General features: G+C 40.3%; 1 long non-coding RNA gene across 1 annotated transcript; it reads left to right on the top strand.

The window, feature by feature from the left end:
* Positions 1-27,817, top strand: LOC120398245. Its single transcript, XR_005594270.1, has 3 exons — positions 1-133; positions 4,869-5,023; positions 27,339-27,817. It is a non-coding gene; the product is annotated as an uncharacterized LOC120398245 (long non-coding RNA).

Below are 27,817 nucleotides of genomic sequence, written 5' to 3'. Positions count from 1 at the left end.
GAATTAAACAGTGCCAGCAAGTTAGTCTTTCTACATGCTGCTAATCAGTTTTGATGCCTGTCTCTGAACCTCCGCTATTCTGCTATACCTTCTTTGGAATGAGATGACCAGAACTGAATGCAGTCTATTCCAGGTGAGGTTTCCCCATTGATTTATATAAGAGCATCATCATATTTTTAGTATTATTTTTCTGTCTTGTTCTTTCAGCGCCCTAATTTTGGTTTGCTTGTTTAACCACCACTGCCCAATTAACATAAAACCTGTCATGATATTTATTTAAATGGATTTTTATTTTAAATCAATTTCTTAGACATTCTGACCCTGATTCTGAGCCTTACTGTGGTTCTGTTATGGGGGCAGCTTCATAATGGTTCACAAAGCCAGCTTTACAGCCCTCAGGGAGATTTACCTCTGTGTCTGCGTGGAGAGAGCTTCTCCATGTGGTATAAGGCAGAAAGTCCTTACATTGCCCTCCTCTTCCCCAGAGTGTCTGGCACATGGCTTTGGTGTGTGAATGGTCTAGGAAAGGAGGCATGTTGGGTAAGGAAACGATACAGCTGGAGTGCTCTCCTCTATGGCTGTTCTGAAGAGCAACCCATTGGAGGATCTTCAAACCAAGAGCAGCTATTGGGGTTGTAACTTATTCTGAGGGCTCCATCAAGAATTTGGAGAAGCAAAGATGACTTAACATCATTTTTGTTCCCTTCTGGGCTACATCTCTTAAAAGGACTCAGTCAAACCTCCCTAGTTGTTCTGAATCTATGGTCTTGCACCTGTTCCACTGAAGCCAACAGCATTTTTGTCATTGACTACATGGGAGGTGGTAAGGTAGTGCTCCAAAGGACCTTGGCATGAGTAGCATAAGGCCCATTCGTTATTAGCCAAAAGACACATTTTGAGAAAGAAACATGAGATTAAAAATTAGGAACAATAAAAAAAATTACATGAAAAAAATCAATGTACTGAAAAATGTATTTAGCACTGCTGAATTGGAACATCTGCTTCATTTAGCCACAGAAAAACCACTCACCTACCAAACAAACTTCAAGGCCAGTTCTGCAGCCCTTATTTATATGGGTAGTCCTAGTTACACCAGTGGGACTTGTGAGGAACAGCTGGAGGCCCATAAGTTTTGTTACTAGGAACTACTGATAGAAGAGCTATTCTTGAGCTATCCTTGCTGAAACAAGCCAGCACAGATCTGGCGGGGCCACCACCCTGGGGCATCAACTGCCAGACCTATCACTTTTTATTATTAGGGTCCTAGTTTCCATTGTCATATGGTGTAGGATGCACACATAGAAACTCCAGCCTGCAGATGGCAGGAGTTTAGCTAACTGGTTAACTTAGTACATAGCCATAGCACTTGGCTGAATCAAACTGTTTACCAACAATAAGGAGAAGGATAATTAACACTAATATCTTACATTTGCATAGTGCCTCACATATCTAGTGGTTTCAAGCATTTTACAAAATACGATCCTAATCTTCCATCACTTAAATTAATAGGGGTAGATCTATATAATATTCAGGAATCACTCCCCCTGCCCCCACCACTAATATGCAGCTGTCTCTAGGGTAGTACATGGCAGCTTTATAACAGTACATATCAACGCCATGCAACAACTTATGACAGGAAATGAAGAAGAAGAATGTAGCCAAATGAAACTGCCAGGGAAATTTAGGTGAAGAATGTAATTACTGAAACTGGAATTAGGCCAGGACACAAGGGTTAACACACCCACTGCTGCAAAAGCACTATGAGTTTTTTATTAATCTCCAGTGGTCAGACATCAGTTTTACACCTCATCCAAAATTTGTTGCTAGTCCTACCTGAAAGCAACTTTAAATGTTTATGTCAGTGTCTTTAAAACAAAAAGAGAGACATCTGATGTGCAGACTCTGCGTGCTCTATTGCCACAGACATTGCATAACAATTTGTTTCCTTCTGGGGGAGATTCTCTTCAGAAATCCACCCCCCACCAAAAAAAACCCCTCACTTTTGCTGAAGACCAAAAGTGCAATTTCTTCAGCAGCCACCTTTGAGAACAAATCAAGCAAGTATGTAACAGAAATTAAAAAAAAAAGTTTTAGTTTTATATCCCAAAGAATTTTTACCCGAAGAAAATAATAGAAATGAGCAACAGACATAAAACTTTAGCCTGTGTAAATTAAATGGTTCTGCTGCATTAACTTCATAAAACCATAATCCTCTCCTCTATAAACTATTACATGCACTGCAACATATCTGATTTATGGGATATGGAATCGATGGGAAAAAATTAATGCTTGAAAAACATATTAGAGACATTATTGAACAGATTTTAATTGAGATTTGATTTCAATGCCCCTTATCCACATGATTAATGGATGCTACCCCTCGACTCCAGCAGGCAGAAAAGAGAGTCTTTAATATGACAATTAAGTATCTGTCTTTAGGTTTTATGTAGCTCTCTCCCCAGATCACTTCATCAGTACAGTGTGGCTTTTGTGCAGATTAAATTGAGACTCAATTTTCTCTATTTTCCAGCACTTACTTATGTTTTATGACAAGCACTAAATCAATTTTATGCTATTATTGATTTTTTCTTAAATGGACACAAACCATTTCGCCTTTTGCCCTTCTTTTCTACTTTCCTTCCCTTTCCTTTTTTCACTCTATGCTTGATATACAGCCAGCTAAAGAAATTTCAAACGTTTCCTGAGATTTCTACAGGTTGTGCCAATTCACTCACTTTTTACAACATCAGAATTGACAAACTTAACCTGGAATTCTATCAAAACTTATATATTGTTGTAATGTGACAAGGTGTACAAGTTGGGTTTTTGCTGTTTGTTTCGTTCCTTCTCTTTTTTTTCTTTTTTTCTTTCTTTCTAAAGCTTATTTCCTTTCCCCTTTCAATTTTAACAAAATCTTTCTAATACCTCCTGAAATATTTGAAGACTAGCTTAAGCTATAATTTTTGAAAGAGTCTTGAAGTCTAATTAATACAACGGTGTAGGAAAATCTATTTCATGGCTTGCAGGGGAAAAGGGCATTATCTGCAAGGTGCAATAACTCCTCTGAGATATGGCAACAGCTAGTGGTACACCATGCAATTAAGAAGCTGCTGGATCTTTAGGGCTTTATCCTGTATGACCTGTGGCAAAAATTAACAGCTGCCTTGGGCAATAAAAGTAACACAATTTGTAATCAGATAGCTTAATTTTGGGGATAAGAATTATACACGAGGAAGGACCAAAGGGGGAATGTAAAAATATAATTCAGCCAAGAAAATAGCTTGGCCTTTGATTGTGTGGCAGTTTGGGGTCATAGAGGAGGTTAAGAGAGACTTCTCTGTAACTCTATTTGTTTAGAGTCCAAAATGACTATGCAGTGTTTGAGCTCAGGTGGTAAAATTGATCCCTACACCAAGGAAATAAGTAAAGTGACTTATTTTGCAGGACAGTAAATAAAAGTCTTACATTGCCTTGGACATTTACTTAATTGTTTATCCATTGACTCTCAAATTATTAAAACAAAAAAATGGATGTGACGTTGCCAGAAAAGACCTTTCCAAAAATACTTTGCTTATTTATTGAATCATGAGGCCAATTTTGACTTCAGTGAACCATTTTATGGCATCTTTGCTCAGTCAATACTTGCATCAGTGGAGATTTTCCTGAATAATGACAGCAGTATTTGATGCGGAATTATTTGCTTTTGAGCTGTTGTTTCTATGGTCCTGCTGTTAACACGTGGTAATTCATGCTCTATGTGGGTGTTCGGTGGTGGGGAAGGGGAGGGGGGCTGGTGTGGGAACCTTCTCACTGGCTTCTTGGAGGAAGCGATTCATAGAAAAGGACCCTGAATTTGGAGCAAAACATTAGGGTATTTTCCCCCTGGTGCAATACATTTTTGTTGCTCTCTGCATCAAATGGTAGCCCTAATGAGACACGCAAGTTAGTCATTCAATAATGGGCAGCATTTTAGAGTCAGGCAACAGAGCTGGAGCTCCCATAGCCCCTACACTGTTGATCCCTCATGTAAGATGCATGTTAGTATCACTGATGTCAACATTCACGATTATCAGGAGACTCATGATTTTTGCCTTGCCGTTTGACTTTCTCATGAGTTCAGGATAATAGGGATAAATATCATGAATCAGCATACACACTGTCTTTCTGGCTCATGTAACAAGAAAGCTCTTCTGTGAGGAAAACATTTTGTGAGCGTCATACATATTCTACAATGTGGATTTTAGATACTGGTAGCAAAGAGCAGATGAACCCTGAAATCTTTAGCTTTAGTTTGAGTTCAGATTCAAGACTCTTACAGCTCAGTGGTTTCTCTGATGTGCATTAATCCAGAGCCAAACTACACCATTTTGTGTCTTTTGTTAAGCAGTGGTTCTCACCTCTTGCTGCAGAATCCTTATACATTTACTATATTTTTCTTTTGTTTTTTACCATTTTCCTCTCTATTATTTTATTACTATAGTTGCTGCTAAAATATTATACACTTGTAAAAAATACTCATCACTATGTTGCCTTACATAAACATTATGTAAATATTATAAATCAAGATAAATGACTGAAAAATGCTAATAGATATTCTCCTATCACATATTGAGAACCACAGTAAAATTGGTCCAATTTGGATTTCCTGAACTGTATATTCTGTATATATATTCTTCTCCTACTATTTACTCTTGTCTCCATCTATCCTAATTATAAATTACTTCATTATTTTGCATTTGTTTTTAATATAAGATCTTCACAATTTTGTTATACTATGTTTTTTCACTTTGACATTTTCCTCATTCTTGATTCTTCATTTTCTGCCTCACGTTTTGTAATTCTGTGATATTTGGCTCTCCCTGGGAAAGTGTTGCAGGACCCAAGAAGAGAGATGCACAATACCTTTTCCTCAATACCATTCATTCATACGCCTTCATTCTGGTGACTTTACAGCAACCTTAGCTGAGATGGAGCTGAGACAGAGTACGCTCAACATTGTATGGCATAACAGCTGAAATCAAAGGTCAGCCAAGTCTAATTTCTACAACATTCAAGTTGTGGGCTATCTGGGGGCTATTCAATTTCAAGGTTTAAAATGCTTGTATAGTGGAGCGGTCCAGTTAAACCAATACCTTTTAAAGTAATAAATCTACTACAAACTTCCTGTACACTAAAGGGCAAATTACCAGAATGGGTTAATCTGTTGAAAGAATAAACCCATTTACAGAACAAATGCTCTGCATCTGAAATGGAACTACAGATAGATAAATCTCTTCTGTGCACACCTATTAAAAGAATCGTCTTTTCCTACATCCAGGTTCATGGCATCACAGTTTTGGTTTGATTAGATTTTTCATTTTTGTACCCATAGATGATGTGTTTTGTTTCAAGGAATAAGTTTTTAAAGGGGCCCTTGAAAAGGAGATATATAGTATATTGAAGCCAAACAACACTCAACAGTCTTTCTGGGCATAGCATTATCATCCATAGCCTGACAACAAACAAGAGACCTTTGTGTCTCATCCATGCAGAGGAGTTTGCAGGCTTTTCTAAAATGAATTGCAGGCATAATCTAAAATCTCACAGACTAAAATCAATAAACGGCCTTAACTTTACTTCCTCCTCCCCTGACCTCTTTCTTTAGTCTGGCTAGTAGCAGTGTTAAAGATTAGCCAAGAGGAGAGTTGTGCCCCTCTGTATAGTTGGATGACGGATGAGAAATATGACAGTCAGGCTGGCTACTTGTTGGAAAGAAGGGGTAATGTGAGACAAGTCAGACCATTATAAAATAATTTAAATTTTATTTTTGTTATTATTTATTTTATTGAACTTTAGATCATTTATTTCAGATAAAAACCTGAATGGCTACCCACTGGCAATAGTGGGGTTTATAGGACAAGCCTTCTAGGCTGTGCTGCCAGGGGTTGTTGCATAGCAACAGTAGAAACAATAGCATGAGGGGCTGAGGGGGTGTATAGAGTGCCCCGATGGAGCTCAAGTACCCCAGGCACTTAGGCAGGGCATGACATGATAAGTGGCTGTTGATCCCTTTTCCCTCTAGAAACGATCTATTACTCCTTTGATTAAATCTCTTTTGTACTATGAAGTCCCCAAAGAGGAAAGAGTGACCAAACAAGAGGAAAAGTGTTTAATAAGGTCAAGAAAGTTTCAGCCTGAAAACATGGAGTCAGTAAAAGAACAGACCCCCCCACCCCATTTCATCCCCCCTCCCTGCATATTATTCTGCAACGGTTCTGGTAAAACACCTTAACTCAGCTCTGCAAAAGAATGAGGGAGAGGAAGAGACCACCTTCAGAGTGCAGCTGGAATTGGAAGCTGTCTGCCTCAGCCGTTAGAAATATGTGGAGAAATTACCTATCATTCCCTGTAGAGACATCCAGCAACCATCCCAACCCAGCTTTTCAGTTCGGTGATAATATGCTCCTATCAGTTTTAATAGCCCCATGCTGGATTCAGGAGGTATTATGGATTGTACAGCAAGCATATTGTCATTAAATTAAATTTTCAGAACATTCCCCAGCTCATCACAAATACCACAGAGAGTAATCATAATCGGTTCTCAACACATGTGTAATTGCCTTCAGCTGGCGTTTTTTACAGTTGACATTGTTCAGCAGTGATAAGGTGATTGGTGATTTGAATACACAGCTTGTTTCATAGCTGCCGTAATTGAAATATGGTATGTGTGAATGGAAGATTACATTAAGACCTAGGATAATCACCTGACATGAGAGTAATTGAGTCTACAATCTGCCACTGAGTCTCTCAGGGAGGGCTGAAATGAAAAGAAGCCATTAGTAGATTATACCACTGCTGGCTCTGCTTTGTGCTGGAGTGCCAGGCTGGCATTCCAGAACTGCGGGCTATGTGTGGATACTGTCTAGGGCATCATAAATGAAAGGAAAGAAAGGGGGAAACAACATGGTTGAAAAGAAAAGTTGAACTTTTTTTCCTCAGGGGAGAACAAGCCAGGTTCTAGAACAAATACTTCTCACTGTCTTAAAAATATTTCTCTCTTATTTTCCCATTGATAGAGACACAACATCTGATTTTTTTTATTTTATTTTATGTTTTGCATGGGGTAATGGAAAAGCTTTAAATGAATTATTCCTGGTGTTTTGAGACATAAATGATCAAATTCTAAATTTAATTACCAATTTATGGAGAATTTGATAGGGTTGAAATCAATAGCCATTAAACAGGCTTCTGTATAATTATTCTAAAAAGTGATAGACTTTAATACATAGTACTGATTCTTCCTACAGAATTTTCAGACCAAGCTACAGAATTGAATACAGAATTATATCCCTGTCATAGCATTCTAGTAGTTGTTTTAAAGATTCAGTAGAGAGATTGTTAGTGCTTATTAAACTGGAATTTTTCATAAGGTGGGTGCAAGTATTTTAAGTATTGCAAAGAAGGAATTGCAATAAGGACAATTATAATGGGGGGTAACCAAGAAGAGCATCCCATCCTGCCCTTTTAAAATAAATAAAATGGAGTGCTGGTAAATCTGAAACAAACATTTCTTCCAGGTGTCCAGATTTAATGGGCAAAAGCATAATTGCTTTTTAAAGAGAATATTTTATTTGTCAAGGGCTGAGGTGCATTACCTTGTGCTGGAAATACCCCATCTGTTAATATGATTTTTTTTCCTACACTACACTAAATATTGCTTTGGATAAATTTGTGAAGGAATGTAGTGTCAGGGTTTCCTCAAATCTACTGTACATACAGATAATAAGCCCTGAACAGAGAAGGATCGCAAGCCCAACTGAGATAAACAAATCAGAATTACTGTTAAGAGGCTGGTGCCCAGAGTGTTTAATGGCTTGAAAAGGTGATAGCGCATTTATGCAGCTACCCCTTCAAAAATTATCACTGAGCCAATGATAATCCAGTTATAATAATGAGTACTGAGTCAATTAAGCTTAGCATGCAGAGAACATGCTTTTTAATGTTAAATAACTCGGTCTCTTCATGTAAGAAAGGAAACGGATACAGGTACTCATTAAAAAGCCTAAAAATAGTTGAAACCAGCATAAAATAATATCCATTACTATCAACATAGCCCTTTTTAACACCATGTCAATGAAATATGCTCAGAGCAAATCCAACTGACACAGTGTTAAAGACACCAGTGGTTGTACAGATCTTGTTTAAACTAGGACTTCCATTGTTGCTTACAGTATTGCAGCAAGGGGAAGTTTTTAAACCATTTAGGCTTTTGTTATACCTACGCAATAATATAACCACTGCACAAGTGTAACAGGGGGCTGAGTTCAACTTACAGAATGTCTATTTGCAGTGAATATACATGAAAAAGAAAAAAAACAGCTTGGCTCTCAGATCACAGGCTGAATCTCCAGGGCTGGCAATTTAAAAAAAAAAAGTGGTTTACTTGTAAACAGCTAATTTGATCTGGACACCGCTAATCCACAACAAACATGGAACTCCATCATGTATTTTTACAATCCCTTTTCAAGCATGCTTCAAGGATCTTATTCTCATCTCACATACGCCAGATGCATTACCATTGACTAGAGCTGGCCAGGTATTTTTTGAATAAATGTTTGGGGCTTTTTGTCCAAAAATCCTGATTTGTAGAAACTGAAACCCCAGAAGCATAGGTATTATGGATGTGGGAGACCCAGGAACAAGTCCCTGCTCCGAACTAGGCACTGCAGGGACTTGAGCCTGAGTTTCTTTCATCACAGGTGAGTGCCTCTGCTCCTGGGCTATTGACTATTCTGGGCATGGTCTCTGTTTTTTTCATGAACATTTTCAAAAGGGCTTCTGTTTGCTCTGATGTGGATCAGAAAGAAATCACAAAACTTCCAAATGTTTTGCAAAACGGAATTCTTGTTTTCCAGCCACTCCTACCATTGACTCATTGACATGATTCCCAGTTCAAACCAAGATGCTGGATTCACTTAAGAAGAAGATTGGCAAGTGGAAAAATTCTGTATGTGACACTGTTTAAGGGAAGTGACATAGTTTAAGGGGAGATTTCTTCTCTTTACCAAAACTGTATAGAGGGTCTCAGTTGCTTTTTATTCCACATCTGACTCTTTAGGTGACTGACAACTGACTTGCTCCCCTCTCCTGTTTCTTCGGAAGAGCATTTCATATGTCTCAAATGTTAGGTGACTTCTCAGGGCAGGAGGCCTGTTTGCGTCTCTCCCATTCTTCATCAGTACACCTTACAAATGCTTAACCAGATCTGGCTTCTGCTGGCCCTTAATGACTTGACTCCAGGTTTAAGATACTACACGGGACATCTTTATTCTCAATCAATGCTGGGTTTTACATTATCAAAAGGTCAGCAATGCGGTGGAGCATTTGCAGATGCTGCATCTGAGTAAAAAAGGAACCAGATTATTAGCCGCTGAAAAAACAAGAGGGAGTTAAGACAATGGGCCAAAATACAGCTTCAGATTGTAGCTGTGCACAATGGCTAGGGTGACCAAATGTCCTGTTTTGGCTGGGACCGTGCCTTTTTTAAGCCCTCTCCTGGCCATCCTGACTTTCTTTTCAAAAGGAGGCATATGTTTTGTTTGCTTTTGCTGACTTGATCAGTTGGCAAGAGAAAATGGAACAAATGCTCACTTTTGTCAAAAAAGGAAGTTGCAGAGGAATGGTGGGGGCGAGTGGAAATACCAGCCTCCCCACAGGGGGGAGGCAGGGCTGGGGGGGCATTCTATTGGGGGAGGTGGCAGGGCTCCAGCAATGGGTAGGGTTGCCCACTTTCTAATAGCACAAAACTGAACACCCCTGCCCCGCCCCCTGCCTCGCCCCTTCTCAGAGGTCCCTCCCCTGCTCATTCCATCCCTTCTCCCTCCATCACTCACTCTCCCCCACCCTCACTCAATTTCACCAGAGCAGAGGGTTGGGGTGCAGGAGGGGGGTGAGGGCTCTGGCTCGGTGTGCAAGCTCTGGGGTGAGGGGTTTGGGGTGAAGGGACAGGGCTCCAGGCTGGGCAGGGTGTTGGGCTTCAGGGGGGGGTGAGGACTCCATCTGGGGTTGTGGGCTCTGCGGTGGGGCAGGGGCTCAGGGCTGGGACTGGGGGTTGGGGTGTCAGGGGGGCTTGCAGGGTACTGGCTCCGGGAGGGAGTTTGGGGGCGGGAAGGGACTCCGGACTGGGGCAGAGGTTGGGGCATGGGGTCCTGGCAGTGCTTACTGTGGCTCCCAGGTGCATGGGCGGCCAGGAAGGCTCCACTCACTACTCTTGTGTCTTCCAGTGTGGCCCCCACAGCTCCCATTGGTCATGGCTCCCGGCCAATGGGAGCTGCAGAGCCGGCCTTTGGGACAGGGCAGTGCACGGAGCCTCCCTGGCTGCCCATGCATCTAGGGGCTGCAGGGACCTGGTGGCCACTTCCGGGAGCCGCGTGGCACTAGGGTAGGGAGCCCCAGGCCTCCGCTGTGCCACCAACTGGATTTTTAACAGCCTGATCAGCAGTGCCGACTGGATCCCCCAGGGTCCCTTTTCAACCAGGTGTTCTGGTTGAAAATTGGATGTCTGTCAACCCTAGTGATGGGCAACAGCCTCTTGAGGGGGCCCCACAGAGTTCCAATGATAGGCATCAGCATCGAGCTGGGGGTGGGAAGCTTGGGCAAGTGGCTGGGGGTGTCCTGTTTTCAATTTGTGAAATATAGTCACCGTAACAGTGACTGAATCTCCTGCATGGGAGACAGAAAGATGAGTATTATGGTATTCAAACATAGCCCCCATTCGGGCTGGTAAAGACCCACATTAACTCAGTGAGCAGTCCTGGTGCCACTGTAGCCCACGAGAGACAAAATGTTATTCATGATTTCCAAGGAAATAAAGAGTGAGTTCTCCTTCTCCTCTAGCAAATACTGCTCTAATTGACTGCTCCTCACTACCCCTTTTGGGTAGCCAATGTTGCTACAGCTCCAGGAAAGCACCAGTCAGTAGCAGTTTATATACTTGCAGTTGTTCTTTTCTGAAGTCTGAGAGAAGGCTCCTTGAACTTCCTCCTTCATGCACCTGTGCAGAAGCCAACCCTGAGCAGGCTCTCAGTTTGGGTTATAAAAATGGGAGAAGGTTTAGGAGCTGGAAGGTGGCTACTATTTTGTCAAACCAATTTTCTCATTCTTAATAAGAATGTGTAAGTTAGAAGGGGACTAGCTTCATATGTTAGGAACTTCATGCATTATGCATGTGTCACGGTCTCCGTATCTCTGTATAAAAGGTATGGGTATAATGTATTAAGCAAAGGCATGTTCCATACATATGACTGTCACAAACAACTTGTTTGACTGTTTCAACAGTGTCAGCAATAGTGAAATCCTTCATCTTGTGGCTGAACCAAATGTTGTATGGGTGTAATATAACCTATGATTTCACGATCGAAAATGGACACTTCCTGTAGTATAAGCACCTCAGAGAAGCAAAAGGTGCACCTTCCATCTAGCTTAGTCAACCTGGCAGTCTCCCTTATATACATTGCAAAATTTAATACAAGGCCTTTGCAACTTTACAATTTCAGCGGACAGTCACATCTTTGGTTTGTTTGACTATAAATTGCTGAAACAATGGAACTTAAAACCAATACAGTATTACTGTATGACACTGTCAATATCATTTATAGCACAATTTTACACAAAGGCAGAAGTATCATAAAAAAAGAAGTGAGTCCTATCAAGTGCTCTAAAATTCTTCATGTCGTAAATAAGTCAGATTTCTGAGAGGAAAGCAATAAAGTTCCAACAGATTCAATTTTTCCCACTAAATAATCACCCTGGCTTTTTCCAGTAACTTCACAAGAACAGTTCCTGAAGAAACAGACAAACTCAGTAAGCACACCTACTTCTCAAGCTTTAAAAAAAAAAAAAGATAGAGGTGCAACCATGTTACTCAAACAAAAAAGTTTGAGAGGTAACATGAAATATGAAGAAGTAGGCACTGAAGGAAGATAGATGCTGATCAAAATCAACAAGCAGAGTAGACTCAATATAATATTCAACATATTCACTACAATGAAAGAAGCCCTTAATTGTTTAAGAAAACATCTCCAAACTTACTGGTGGAAAGAAACCGAAGTATACAAGAGGTGGCAATTTTAAAGTAATCCCATTCTTCATGCTAAACCGATAAAGTATACTAGACAAACAGGAAATGACAAATAACTTGTTTAAGTCATTCAAATGGATTTGGTTATGGTTGATGCATGAAGGCTGCTAAACAATTCATTGGAATAACACCAGGGATAAATTTGGCCACAGAAGAGAGATTATTAATCTATATGATCTGGAATTCAATCCACTGGTTCTGGTATTGTGTGAAGGGGTAAATAACACTTCCTTATTGACTTTCTCCACACCATTCATGATTTTATTAACATCTACCATGCTGCCCCCCTTAATTGTCTCTTTTTCTAAGATGTCTTTTATTTCTCCACTCATATGGAAGCTGTTCCATACACCTAATAATTTTTGTTGCTCTTTTCTGTACTTTTTCCAGTTCTAATGTATCTTTTTTGAGATGGGTTGACCAGAACAGCACACAGTATTCAAGGTGTGCCCATAGCATGGATTTGTATAGTGGCGTTATGACATTTTCTTTCTGTTATCTATCCCTTTCCTAATTGTTCCTAACATTCTGTTAGATTTTTTGACTGGCACTGCACATTAAGCAGATGTTTCAGAGAACTATCTATGATGACTCTAAGATCTCTTTTTTGAGTAGTAACAGCTAATTTAGACCCAATCACTTTTGTCTGTATAGTTGGAATTATGTTTTCCAATGTGTTGCATTTACCAACACTGATTTTCATCTGTCATTTTGTTGCCCAGTGACCCAGTTTTGTGAGATCCTTTTGTAACTCTTCCCAGTCTGCTTTGGACTTAAATATCTTGAATAATTTTGTATCATCTGAAAACTTTGCCACCTCACTGCTTACCCCTTTTTCCAGATCATTTATGAATATGTTGAACAGCATTGGTCCCAGTACAGATCCTTGGGGTACTCTGCTATTTACTTCTGTCACTGTGAAAATTGACCATTTATTCCTACCCTTTGTTACATATCTCTTAACCAGGTACTGATCCATGAGAGGACCTTCCCTCTTATCCCATGATGGCTTACTTTGCTTCAGATCCTTTGGTGAGGGACCTTGTCAAAAGCTTTCTGAAAGTCCAAGTACTTTCCACTGGATCACCCTTGTCTACATATTTGCTGACCCTCCTCAAATAATGTTATTAGATTAGTGAGGCAGGGTTTCCTTTTCCAAAAGCCATGTTGATTCTTCCCCAACATATTGTGCTTATGTATGTTTCTGATAATTCTGTTCTTTACTATAGTTTCAACCAATTTGCCTGGTACTGAAGTTAGGCTTACCAGACTGTAATTGCCAGGATCGCTTCTGGAGCCTATTTAAAAAATCAGTGTGACATTAGCTATGTGCCAGTCAGCTAGTACAGAGGCTGAATTTAAGTGTTTATGTTAGCACAGTAAATAGTTCTGTGATTTCATATTAGAGTTCCTGGTGATCTATTATTTTTAATTTATTAGTTTGTTCCAAAACTTCCTCTACTGACACCTTAATCTGGGACAGATCCTGAGATTTGTCATCTAAAAAGAATGGCTCAAGCGTGGGAATCTCTCACATCCTCTGCAGAGAAGACCAATGCAAAGAATTCATTTAGCTTCTCTGCAACAGTCTTGTCTTCCTTGATTGCGCCTCGATCATCCAGTGGCCCAGCTAACTGTCTGTCAGGCTTCCTACTTCTGATGGTCCTTTAAAAAATGGCTGTTAGTTGTTATTATTTTTTCCTACTTGCTCTTCAAATTCCCTTTTTGGTCTGCCTAATTACACTTGTACACTAGACTTGTCAGAGTTAACGTTCCTTTCTATTTTCCTCAGTAGGATTTGACTTTTAATTTTTAAAGATGTCTTTTTGTCTCTAACGGCCTGTTTTACTCTGTTGTTTAGCCATGGTGGCATTTTTCTGGTCCTCTTACTGTTTTGTTAATTTGAGGTATACATATATAGTTTGAGCCTTTACTATGGTATTTTTAAAAACTTTAAATGTTTCCATGCAGCTTGGAGGTATTTCACTCTTTTAACTGTTCCTTCTAATTTCCATTCAACTAGCATCCTCATTTGTGTGTCATTCCCCTTTTTGAATTTTCCCCTTTTTGAAGTTGAATGCTACTGTGGTGGGTTTCTTTAGTATCCTTTCCCCTACACCCAAGGATGTTAAATTTTATACATTATAGTTGCTATTACCAAGCTGTTCACGTATATTCATGTCTTGGACCAGATTCTGTGTGCTGCTTAGGACTAAATCAAGAATTGCCTCTCCCCTTGTCCACTGGGTTACAGTTCAGGACCCTCAAATTAGATAAGCTGAATCAGTGTTCATCATCTCCAGGTGTGCCCTGAATTCCTTCCTACCTCCCCTCAGTTTCTGCAGGCTCTTCAACCTGCTGGTCTGTCAGTCTCCTTCTAGGGTGTTGTCCCTGAGAGGCCCTTCAGCAACTTGCTGGCAGGAGTTCCCTCCTCCAGGCCTGCTTACTCTTCTGGTAGCCACCCTGCCCTCTGCTTCCCAGTCCTTTTATCCTCTCAGCTGTGTTGAGGCTGCCAGTCAGCAATGGCTAGCAGTGCTTGTGTTAACCCTTTGATTGCTGGGCCATAATGACACCCCTTTAATAAATCTTCCCCTAAGGGATGTCTTTGTGTGAGCCGTGTGCTCCTCCGCACCTGTTGGCTTTTCCCCAGCCCTTAGTTTAAAAACTCCTCTATGACCTTTTTAATTTTACATGGCAGCAATCTGGTTCCTTTTTGATTTAGGTGGAGCCCATCCTGCTTGTATAGGCTCCTTCTTTCCTAAAAGGTTCCCCAGTGTGTAATAAACCTAAATTCCACCACTGAGCACCATTGTCTCATCCATGCATTGAGACCCTGCAGTTCTGCCTGTCTAACTGTCTCTATGCATGAAACTGGAAGCATTTGAGAGAATGCTACCATGGAGGTCCAACTTTAATCTCTTATCTATCAGCCTAAATTTGGCTTCCAGGACCTCTGTCCTACCTTTCCCAATGTTATTGCTACTTACTACTTATATGTAGCACGACAACAGCTCCTCTCCAGTACTGTACGTAAGCCTGTCTGGGTGTATTGAGAGGTCTTCAACCTTCATACTCAGCAGGCAATTCACCATGTGTTTCTCCTGATTATCACAAATCCAACTATCTATATTTCTAATAATGAATCCCCATTGCTACTACCTGACTCTTCCTAATAACAGGGATCCCCTCCCTTGGAGACGTATCTTCAGTACAAGAGGATACCATAGTATCATCTGGAAGGAACGTCTCAGCTGGGATCATTTCCCTTTGTTCCAGCTTGATGTTCTCTTTCCTCGAGACTTTCATCCTCCTCAACAGTACAGAGGCTGTCAGCCTGGGGGTTGGACCACTGTACTGTGTCGCAGCAACTTTCATCTCTATGCCTGTATGTGTCCCTTAGCTCCAGCAGTTCAAGAGTCTACATGGTCTCTGAGGGCTATGAACTGCTTTTATCAAATGCATGCATATGCCACCTGCCCATAAAATAGGTAACCATACATGCTGCATTCAGTACAATAAACTGGATAGCCCCCACTCTGCTGCTGGACTTCTCCCTGCATTATTTTTACACTTGCAGGGTTTTTTGTTTGTTCTCTGTGTGGGTTTGGTTTTTTGTTTGTTTGTTTTTTTTGTGAGGTGGGGGGGGGGGCGAGCAGGTGGTGGTTATTGGCCTAAATCTAGAAAATGTCCTTAGAGATATTTGGCTCCCTGTGATGGTGTGTTTACCCCACACTGGCTCATAAGGGGTTAATATAGCCCTTGGGAGGCTACACAGGAGGCAGCCAATTAGAGAGGGGCTGCAAGGAGCAGCCAGTCAGGGCTGGGCAGGCCCATATAAAAAGGGCTGCAGGAAAGAGCAGTTTCAGTTGTTTCCTGGAGCTCAAGGAGGGAGGACTGGCTGCCTTGCAGGAGGATGAACACTAGCACCTTGGACAGAGCAGTGCTGGGCAGGATCAGGGGAGTAAGAGTGAGTTCCTGGCAGACTGCTAAGACTGGCATGCTGATACCTGGAGATAAGGGCTGAGAAGATGCAGGGGCTGTGGGGAATTGGTCCAGAAAAGTAGACTGAGAGGTTGGAGGTGATGTAGCACATGGCTGCCATCTATGGGGTCGCTGGGTTGGGACCTGGAGTAGTGGACAGGGCGGGCCCGGGTTCCTTGCCCCCCACCATCGGACTGCTGTACCTTCCCCCAGAACGGGGGAGCACAGAGTGCAGTACAGACAGAGGGCTGTGTCCTGAAGAGGATGCTGCAGTCCTTGGAGCAACATGGGTCCACGAACAGAAGTGACAGTGGGCCAGACACCACCGAGAAGCGGCATACTGACCTAAGTAGATGATCTCCAAGATGACCAACAGGAGGTGCTAGTGTGGTGAGTTGCACTACATCACACGCTCTAAACTCCCATTTGCTGCTCTTGTTGGCTAGCTTCTCTGGTTGCTTAGGGGCTGACTTTTTAAACCCCTTCTCTTTCAGTTAGTCCCTCTCCCTTGTCAAGGAATCCTAAAGGAACTATGGATCAAAGAGATGGCAGGCTAGAGCCTCCTTAAGAAGCTTTCAGCCTTGTCTAGCAGACTGCTAGGCTCAGCACACAGCCCCCCCAAACAAACCACACTATAAATGTCAATCAAGCAGACACATGGCAAGCAAGCGCACAACAACAACAAAACTAACAGACAACAAACTCACCCCAAGGGTCATGTAGTCATTTCTCCTTCACCTGGAGAACTCACTCAAAACTCCCCTGTTTGCTGTCCCATTCACTAGCTCCTAATGCACCGCTCTTCAAATGCACTGAGGCCATATTATGGAGAAATATTGAGGACCACATTTTCAAAGCAGCCTCCACACAGCCCTGGAATTTGTAGGTGCAGTTTTGTGAACTCAAGTTTTAGGGCACACAAACAATTAAATTTTTGTTTAGTAAATGGCACTTTCTCATGCCAAATGAATGGTTGTCTATCCATTTGGGATGTACAAACTCCCCACGTGCATGCACAAATATTGGTTGTTGTGTGCCCTGAACCTTAAATATGTAAAATTATGAGTGAACATTCAATGCATGATTCTGAAAAGTGTAACTTTTAGAACATGCATAAGGGGGTGAGGGGGTGAGGGGACAAACCAAAAAGTTTCATCACCTGAACAAAAAATAAAAATATCAAAAGCTAAGACACAAAAAGGAAACTTCAAATTAATTGAGCAAGTGTCAATTCCAAAGAAGCTCAAACTGATCTTTACCAGCTGAAACCAAAAAAAATTCAAATCAGGAGAGAAAGTAGCATACAGATTGAAGAAGGCATGCTTCCATTTTAATAGTTTGTTCCCTTCCAGACAGGGACAAAGTTATTTGTTTGCCACTGCTTTCCAACTGTACAGTACTATGAACATTCACAATGTTACATACATAACACATAGTTTAATAAGAATATCATGATTCATTTGTATTACAACAGGCATTTCAACTAGAATTTGAACAACCAATTCTAACAGACTTTTCCCCAACTAGGCAATCTCAGATCCCATGACCAATGACGGGTCCTAAGAATGATGCATTCTGCTAGAAGACTAATACCAACTACTTGAAAAACTAGAACCTAGTAATGAACATTAATCAGTGGAATAAATGCTCATTAGAGATTGCTGGATTTGAAAATGTCTCTTGCGTCCATTTCAATAAGTTATCTATACTACATAAGAGTAAACCTTGAAAGCATTTATTGAAGTATACATAGAATAAAACCAATACAAATCACATCATCTTTGTCTATTTTTTTATTTGAGGCTTTGAATATAAGTACCAGCAAATTCCAAACCCCACAATTTCATTAAGGTGTGTCTACACTTTGTCCTTCTTTCTGTGTGGTTTAGTGCACATACACGTGTAGTCCCCCTAACACACACATAAATTGCAGTGGAGATAGTGAGGTACAGCTTAGGCAAGTAAAGACACATTTGAAGGTTGTGGGTATGTATCTGAGTACATAGCCTATATGGCTCTCTATTCACCAAAGTCATGCCTCCCCATCTAACCCTACTGTTTTCAGCAGTGCAGTGTCAGTTGCCTCCCTGCTGCTGCAAATTTTCCCCACTGTAGCAAAAAACTTTGGAAGTGAGGAAGATTCTGGCCTGGGGGGTGGCAGCTGGGAAAGACTCTGCCAGCTCCCTGTTGCTGGAGCCTTTCCCCACATCAAGCAAAGACTCTGACAGTGGGGAAAGGCTCTGGTAGGTGGGAGGCAGTGGGAAAAGGCACAGACTTTCCCCTCTGCCTCCCCTCTACCAGAGCCTTTCACTGACATAAGTATCTACACACCACAATGTGGACACTGTGTGCTTTTCACTGAAGTGTGTAGTTACATGTACACTACATGTTGCCACCAGTGGTATGTAGTATAGATGTTGCCAAATACTCTGGTTAAGGATAACAGTTCCCAGATATCACTCATTTCCACATGTAATCAGCATTACTTTCTATTACCTTATATGCCAGGTATTGTCAAATGGTATATTATATTGCTTTGAGTCATCTTGTTTAAAATGTTTATATAACTGGTAATTTAATTTATATTTATTACATACAAATAATATAATTAAAGCAGTTTCTGAATGGGACACGATTCCATTACTCATGTGCCCTGTGATTTTTTTTTCAACTCAAAGTGGTGACTACGGTACGTAAAGCTTGACTTCCAAACCTAAGATCCTCCAACCCTGGGATTAAGTTAACAAAGGAATAGTTGTAAGAAAGAGAACAATATTCCATTGGATACCATGCAAGTTACAACGTACTGTAGGCTAGATAATGACATTCCACTCATCCAATGTCAATTTCAGTAAATTATTCGTACTTAAAGTACTTCTAAAAACCAGCACTCAGACTGGTTCCTCTGAACTTGAGAAGTTCTGACAGGTTCACGTTTTCAGCTGAACCCCACACTCCATGCAGTTCTGATCAGTTCAAACACTTAACAGTTTTCCCACCTCAGAAACAGATGTCATTAGTCTGCCAGCATATTAGCTTTAATCCTTACCATTAAACAAGGTGTACTTATTCTTACTCAATGTTAGCTATAATGCCTATCCTTAAATAAGAAGAACCTTACAATTCCAAAATGCCCCAAAGTTACTCTCTGGAGACAAGGCTGTTGATGACTTATCCTAGATCAATCATCATTGAAGGTCGCCTGTCCTATTTGGCAATATTTGCTCAGTAACTAATAAAGATCAGCCTGCAGTTATTTATATTAGGTTATCATCTCTCCAGGGTGAAGCTTAATCCATTTTGCAATGTTTTTCCCAACAAGACAACATGAGTTTCTCTGTCTGAAAATGAATTAAGTGTGTGGTTTCTAAATATGGGATCTGACATTGTTCTTGTTACAAAAAGCAATTTATTCCCCAAAAGGCTTACACTTCAAAGGTTATATAAAAAGGTTCAAATATCAGTTCTATCCATTTTTCAATTACTGGGCTTCCTAACACTACTAGCTTTTGAACAGATAAGCAGTGGTATCAGTTTTCTTATTCAACATCTCATAGGTTTCCAATTCGCATCCCAGAGAAAGCAAATTTATTGTAATACATTTAGCTGCTTTTGAAGCAGTAGTATACAGATTGTTTCCAACAAGACTACAGGACTTATCAAATAGTATCTTAAAGGGATATTTATGAAGTGTTAGATACTAATGATTATGATTGTTGATATAGTTTAGAAAGTCTGACTATGGACAGACTCACATCAATTTAAAATATGGCAAAGTTTAAAAGGGAAACAAATTTCATCTTCTTATGAAAATTTAAGTTCTTTGTGAAATAAAAACTCAGCCAGTTCTCCATACAAAGAAAGCTACTTTGTAGTTCCATCAAAGACAAAAATAAGCAATAGTACCATAATAAAAATGGATGTCTTTAGCATAAAATGCTATGGCTTGTATGCAAAATTCAGATACTAAACAATAACCCTCTCCTTCTACCCTGCGGACATTATTATGATACTAATGATAGTACTGAATTGCCCCTTGGTTTAAACATTCTCTCTGATCAATATGTAACATCAGCAAAGTCTAGTACATAGTATAATGTGCTGAAATGCTTATTCTTTACAAAGCAAATAAAATGAAATCCCTTCCATTGTCATTAGTGTGAGTAGCTGATGAGAGACATTGCTGAGCATTGCCGTACTTTCATAGAAATCATCATTTCAGCTGGGAAGTCTTCCAGAGATAGCTCAGACCAAGTGAGTCACAGCAACAGGTCCAGTGTGTATTATTGTCAGAAATTTCTTTTAAAAATCATGCTTTAATAAGTTCAAATGGAACATTTTAAACAACTGGGATATATGTTTTTAACTCAGGTTTCAGAGTAGCAGCCGTGTTAGTCTGTATCCGCAAAAAAAAAAAAACAGGAGTACTTGTGGCACCTTAGAGACTAACAAATTTATTTCAGCATGAGCTTTCGTGAGCTAAAGCTCACTTCTTCGGATGCATAGAATGGAACACACAGACAGGAGATATTTATACATACAGAGAACATGAAAAGGTGGAAGTATGCATACCAACAGGCAGAGTCTAATCAATTGAGATGAGCTATCGTTAGCAGGAGGAAAAAAAACTTTTTGAAGTGATAATTAAGATGGCCCATAGAAGGTGTGAGGAGAACTTAACATAGGGAAATAGATTCAATTGGTGTAATGACCCAACCATTCCCAGTCTTTGTTTAAACCACAGTTAATTGTATCTAGTTTGCATATTAATTCAAGTTCAGCAGTCTCTCTTTGGAGTCTGTTTTTGAAGTTTTTTTGTTGCAAAATTGCCACCTTCAAGTCTGTCACTGAGTGGTTAGAAAGGTTGAAGTGTTCTCCACTGGTTTTGAATGTTATGATTCCTGATGTCAGATTTGTGTCCATTTATTCTTTGCGTAGAGACTGTCGGTTTGGCCAATGTACATGGCAGAGGGGCATTGCTGGCACATGATGGCATATATCACGTTGGTAGATGTGCAGGTGTACGAGCCCCTGATGGTGTGTCTGATGTGATTAGGTCCTGTGATGGTGTCACTTGAATGGATATGTGGACAGAGCTGGCATCGGGCTTTATTGCAGGATAGGTTCCTGGGTTAGTGTTTATGTTGTATGGTGTGCGGTTGCTGGTGAGTATTTGCTTCAGGTTGGGAGGCTGTCTATAAGCGAGGACTGGCCTGTCTCCCAAGATCTGTGAGAGTGAGGGATCATCTTTAAGGATAGGTTGTAAATCTTTGATGATGCGCTGGAGAGGTTTTAGTTGGGGGCTGTAGGTGATGGCTAGTGGTGTTCTGTTATTTTCTTTTTTAGGCCTGTCCTGTAGTAGGTGGCTTCTGGGTACTCTTCTGGCTCTGTCAATCTGTTTTTTCACTTCAGCAGGTGGGTATTGTAGGTTTAAGAATGCTTGATAGAGATCTTGTAGGTGTTTATCTCTGTCCGAGGGATTGGAGCAAATACGGTTGTATCTTAGAGCTTGGCTGTAGACAATGGATCGTGTGGTGTGTCCGGGATGGAAGCTGGAGGCATGTAAGTAAGTATAGCGGTCAGTGGGTTTCCGGTATAGGGTGGTATTTATGTGACCATCGTTTATTAGCACAGTAGTGTCTAGGAAATGGACCGCTTGTGTGGATTGGTCTAGGCTGAGGTTGATGGTGGGATGGAAATTGTTAAAATCTCGGTGGAATTCCTCGAGGGCTTCTTTTCCATGAGTCCAGATGATGAAGATGTCATCAATGTAGCGCAAGTAGAGTAGGGGTGTTAGGGAACGAGAGTTAAGGAAGCGTTGTTCTAAGTCAGCCATAAAGATGTTGGCATACTGAGGGGCCATGCGGGTACCCATAGCAGTGGCACTTTATCTTTATGGCTGACTTAGAACAACGCTTCCTTAACTCTCGTTCCCTAACACCCCTACTCTACTTGCGCTACATTGATGACATCTTCATCATCTGGACTCATGGAAAAGAAGCCCTCGAGGAATTCCACCGAGATTTTAACAATTTCCATCCCACCATCAACCTCAGCCTAGACCAATCCACACAAGCGGTCCATTTCCTAGACACTACTGTGCTAATAAACGATGGTCACATAAATACCACCCTATACCGGAAACCCACTGACCGCTATACTTACTTACATGCCTCCAGCTTCCATCCCGACACACCACACGATCCATTGTCTACAGCCAAGCTCTAAGATACAACCGTATTTGCTCCAATCCCTCGGACAGAGATAAACACCTACAAGATCTCTATCAAGCATTCTTAAACCTACAATACCCACCTGCTGAAGTGAAAAAACAGATTGACAGAGCCAGAAGAGTACCCAGAAGCCACCTACTACAGGACAGGCCTAAAAAGAAAATAACAGAACACCACTAGCCATCACCTACAGCCCCAACTAAAACCTCTCCAGCGCATCATCAAAGATTTACAACCTATCCTTAAAGATGATCCTCACTCTCACAGATCTTGGGATACAGTCCAGTCTTCGCTTTTAGACAGCGTCGCTACCTGAGGCTAATACTGACTAGCAATCGAACACCTTACTGCATAAACAATACCCCAGGAACCTATCCTTGCAACAAAGCCCGATGCCAGCTCTGTCCACATATCCATTCAAGTGACACCATCATAGGACCTAATCACATCAGACACGCCATCAGGGGCTCGTACACCTGCACATCTACCAACGTGATATATGCCATCATGTGCCAGCAATGCCCTCTGCCATGTACATTGGCCAAACCGACAGTCTCTACGCAAAAGAATAAATGGACACAAATCTGACATCAGGAATCATAACATTCAAAAACCAGTGGGAGAACACTTCAACCTTTCTAACCACTCAGTGACAGACTTGAAGGTGGCAATTTTGCAACAAAAAAACTTCAAAAACAGACTCCAAAGAGAGACTGCTGAACTTGAATTAATATGCAAACTAGATACAATTAACTGTGGTTTAAACAAAGACTGGGAATGGTTGGGTCATTACACCAATTGAATCTATTTCCCTATGTTAAGTTCTCCTCACACCTTCTATGGGCCATCTTAATTATCACTTCAAAAGTTTTTTCCTCCTGCTAACGATAGCTCATCTCAATTGATTAGACTCTGCCTGTTGGTATGCATACTTCCACCTTTTCATGTTCTCTGTATGTATAAATATCTCCTGTCTGTGTGTTCCATTCTATGCATCCGAAGAAGTGAGCTTTAGCTCACGAAAGCTCATGCTGAAATAAATTTGTTAGTCTCTAAGGTGCCACAAGTACTCCTGTTTTTAACTCAGTATATTGAATGATGGAGTCCTGAAGTCCTTAGCCAGTGAAAACATTCATCTGAGTCTTTATAAGAAATATACCCTTTGGATATAATAGTTTTCACAGACCATACCCTCAGGATTCTGATGAGAATTGTAGTAAGAAATCAGACACATTCAACTAGATTTACTTCCAGTTCCTTTTTTTTTTTTCCATTTTTGCCAAACTCTGCACTTCTAGATTCCAAATGGGTCAAAACCTAGTCAGTCAGTGCAAGAAAGCCTGACCAGCCCAGTTTTGAAACCCTGGTGGGAGGCTTAGCTATGGAAAAAAAATAAAACGTTCCCACCAAAACTGAAGTTAATCAGCAAGCTGCCTGTAAAATAAAACATATTTTTTAAAGTTGGGGTCACCACAGTTAGAAACTTCTAACCTTTCTTTTTTAAATCAGAACCTGGCTTGAGAACAGAAAGTTGAAAACAATTAAATTCATTGGATTAGTGGATGTCTTCCTACTCTTGCTGTCCCTCCCCAAACTTCCCATTAGTTCCTTTACCCCCATCCTGTAAACCTCATGCTTGCTTTCTGCAGGCCACAACAGGTCCACAAGTGGAATGGGCAGTAGAAGGGCTAGGAAAAGTATATAGTTTGCAGACAATGGAGGAGAGAGATGTGTGGGGCAGCAGAAAAGGAGCCAGTGTAGACAAGGGGCATATAGAGTGAGAGTGGAGCAGGGGAGAGTGGCGTGGCAATGGAAAAGAGGGTAGTAAAGCAGGCTGGACAAGGAGCAGCACAACGGGAAGCATTCCACCTGTCCTGCAGACCATAATAGGGATGGTTATGTCCTCTCTTTGAACCTTAGGAGAATCATCAGGCCCCTTCCCATGCTACCACCAGCCTGAGAGTATGCTTGTAGAGGGCCTCTTTCATCTCTTTCTAGCTTTAGCTACCTCAGTGGGAGCCTACACAGCCACCGCCAAGAACCCTGTTAAGCTCAGTATATCATGACAAGGCTAAATAACATCACAGTCCCAATGATGACTCTCAGTAGACTTGGCAAGTGGCTGACGATACTACTTTGGCTCGTCAGGGACAAACCAGCTCCCAAAGCATGTGCAGGTAAGAGACATGTGGCTGGTGATTACAATAGCTCTGAGCAAACCAGCAAGTATGAGCCAGCACTCTGTCTTGCTGTCTGATACCCAGCCTTAGCTAACTTAACAGTTACATTGCACAGAGAACCTGCTAACATGTGAGACAGTGAATATGTAAGGATTTACCATTTTCAGGGCTAAATTAGTGCCTACTTGAAAGCATTAAATTAATTGACTTTTCCTCATTTAAAATGTTTGCAGAATTCCTAAGGTATTCTTAGCTGCTACTTTCAGACCCAGGAAAGGGTGTAATTACTGAATAACATGTGCATGTAGAAGGTCACAGAATAAGGCTTTGTATTGCTTACATTCTGTATCTGTGGGCAAAACAAGAATCTCAGCTGGTACTTTGAGGTTTTATCTTAATTAATATCTCATATACAGGTCGCACCTTAAAATCAATCCCATTGCAACTGATTCAATTATTTATTTGCAACATTTTGCTACAATAGCCTCTGAGGCACTCTTATTGCTGTTGTGTGGAATCATATAATCAATAATTATCATTACAATAGTATTATTTATACTTGTACATATTTATAAATACTATGTTTCACTACCATTGTGTGTAGGAGACTTAGGGATGAGGCTAGTATTAGATATTTCATAAAATGCTGAATAGGCTTCTTTGTTCTACTACTAATGTTGTTAGTAAGACAAATACACTAGCCTAAATTAGTTATTTCCTTTCCTCCATTGATAATTAGCACTAGAGGGGATGGGTATGAGTTACCTATTAACTCCAATTGCTATGTTTAGCAGTGCATCCAGAAAAAATACATTATCAGTCACAGTAAAAACCTGCTTCTTTTCTCATGTTTATTTTAAGAACTTATCAGCAAAAGGAAACTTCCAACTGTGTCAAACTATCACACCACACTTTTCAAGCTGATGTTTGTTTATGTTGCATATTGGGCCAGTGCCGGCATTACTGTTTGACGGTGTTAATTTCTTCTTACTAGAAAGGGCACAAAAGAATTTACCATGATGATCTTGGGCTATCTGGAGAGAATCTGTATTTATATAAATAGTTTTAGCATTTGCATTTTCAATTTCTGCTATATTTTGATACACTGGCTTCAGTTGAGTCAGGAAATAATTTGACCTCAATATTTAGACATTGGAATTTTATCTTAGCATAAAACTTTACAAGAAAGCAAAGAACTCTATTTGCTACCTTCACTCGTAAACTATTTATATATATTTATATAATAAAACATAACTGTATTATGGTAGTACTGGTCAAAATCTAAAAGTAGCTATACTATACTATTAAAAGGAGTTTAGTATAAACATGAGTATAAATAATATATTAATAAATTCTAGTGATTATATTTAGATTGTTTATACAAACTATTTACCTATTAAAGTAAGAAAAATGTTTTACAGTTATGGTTCAGTTATTGAGCTGTATTGCAACGTAGAGCATAGCGCACTGCAAATTGTTAAAAGAAATGAGCATTTAACCACACACATGCATGGAATATCTCTACCCTGCATTGGGAAGGGGAGGAAATGATTGGGCCAAATTCTGTTCTTTTAATAAAATCAATTTCTTAACTTTTTTGGAGTTACTACTGATTTAAACTAATGTAAATGAGAGCAGGATTTGGCCTAATGTGCTGGCCACTACATAACAGTATAGCCAAGTGGGTCCTCACGCAGTGAAATGGAGCAATAAGCTTGCAAAACAAGGTTTATGTGACACTTCAGTGGTTCATAAGGCTCTCTGCAAAAAGGTGCATTTCAACCATGTCTATAAAGCTAAAACCTTACATGGCGAGTACAAAAGCAAGCTGTATCTACTACTTCTGAGACCCAGCATAGCTACTACAGTCATTCTTTACTATTAATGTATTGTTTTTATTATGATTGTTGTTGTTAATTCATTGTTATTTTTATATTTTATTATGATATATGCTCAAAAGCTTGGAGCAAATAAATAAATAAATCGCCTGGCCCTTCCCCAAATTGCTTGCAATCTAGTGATGTAGTGAGTAAGAGTTCAATCAGTGCAGGATGCGATCACAAAGGAAATGGGTTATGGTAAATAAATCACAGGATTATTCAGTTTTATTGCATTTCTTGATACGTTATTAAACTTACTTTTCTGTCCCCCTGCTTGTTACATATTTGTGCTTTCACATGTAAGGAAATCCCTTTTACTCCGGCTTCACTCATTGTTTCAGGACTTGGCCTTGTGTGAGTGCCTAATGCATACGTTGTACATAATAAGTAAATCAGAGCTAGCCCACGCTCCATTTTATACCTAAAAGCTCCATTACTAACTGTAGGTGGTAGTGTCTTGTTTCAATATTTGACTTCCAATATTTTGATTGACTAATTATAGCAAGGATTTTCCCCCCCTTAGGAAATATTATGGTGTACTTAGATTGTCAGTTTCATTTTCCAATTTTAGTGAAGCCATAAAGGATTTGGATGCAAATATACCACTGTACTGTTGTGAAGTCTGAAATATAATAGATGAAATAGCTGGAAAATAAGCAACATTAAATACTTTTAGCCAAACCTGAGCCATTCTTGTTTGGTTTGTGAAAGGACACATTTGCTTTTCTAGTGAGCTCATATCTTCATACATTTGTTTGTCTTTTGTTTATTTCTTTATGCTTCATGAAAGAAAGTATTATGCTTCATACATACAGCAAGAGTTCAAAGGATAATTTGAGCCTCCTGCATATCATAGTCTCCCTCTTGAATGTTGGGTGTTTTTTAAAAAAAAAATTAAATATATCTCACAACCATTGTATTTTTTTTTCTTTCTCTTCTCCTTAAGTGGTGACAGTGAGAGAGGGGAAATTTTGGTCACGGTGACTGAGAAGGAATATGTAAATCTTCATCTCCCAAAATGGAGAAAAGGAATTGAAAGAAGGAAAGAAAACCAGTCAAAGGGGAAGGAAAAGATACAAAAATACCCAATGCTATCACCACGACCTGGAAATGTGGAAGCCGCAAGAGAAGAAATAGCAGCAGTAGTGGATCTTCATCCTGGCAAGTATTTGCACTATGTGAAGAACAAAGACCAAGACTATTGACTCATAATGTCCATCGTCTCTTACCCCCAGAACTAAGTATTTCCACACAGTGAGCTGGCAAAGGGGTAAAACTAAATAGCAACAGCAGAAGGACTACATGGCTGGTATAATTGTGTCATTAGATATCTGGGTCTTCGACTTCCCCTAGCTATGGTACAGAGGATATGGCTCAATTAAGATGTTGCTATTCCAACTTCAATGACCACACACCAGTCTGTGG

This window comes from Mauremys reevesii, linkage group 2 (genome assembly GCF_016161935.1).
Source record: "Mauremys reevesii isolate NIE-2019 linkage group 2, ASM1616193v1, whole genome shotgun sequence".
NCBI classification, from domain to species: domain Eukaryota; kingdom Metazoa; phylum Chordata; order Testudines; family Geoemydidae; genus Mauremys; species Mauremys reevesii.
This window is presented reverse-complemented; position numbering and strand designations above follow the sequence as displayed.